This window comes from Plasmopara halstedii (assembly GCF_900000015.1).
Source record: "Plasmopara halstedii genome assembly, contig: Scaffold_3120, whole genome shotgun sequence".
Taxonomy (NCBI): Eukaryota; Oomycota; class Peronosporomycetes; order Peronosporales; family Peronosporaceae; genus Plasmopara; species Plasmopara halstedii.
The window spans coordinates 55,721-56,041 of NW_020190023.1; positions in this window are offsets into that span (position 1 = coordinate 55,721).

Below are 321 nucleotides of genomic sequence, written 5' to 3' on the forward strand. Positions count from 1 at the left end.
GCGCTGGGGGAACCCCTCGACGAAGCTCGTCAGCTGGTTATACTTCTGAGCAGCTTGCCGTCGCAATACGAGCTCATTTCGGCGATCGTGGAAAACTAATGAGACTTTACACTCATCGAGGTCAAGGAGAAGCTGCTGAAGGAATATGAGCGAATGGAAAGGAATGAAACCACGGAGCGCGCGTTCAAAGTGAATGCCAGACGGTTTAAATATGATCAAGGTAATGATCGCAAATGGAGCGGTCCACGAAAATCCGGTATTGGATTCAAGGGCAATTTTTTCAAGTGTGGCCAAGTTGGGCACTTGAAGCGGGACTGCCGT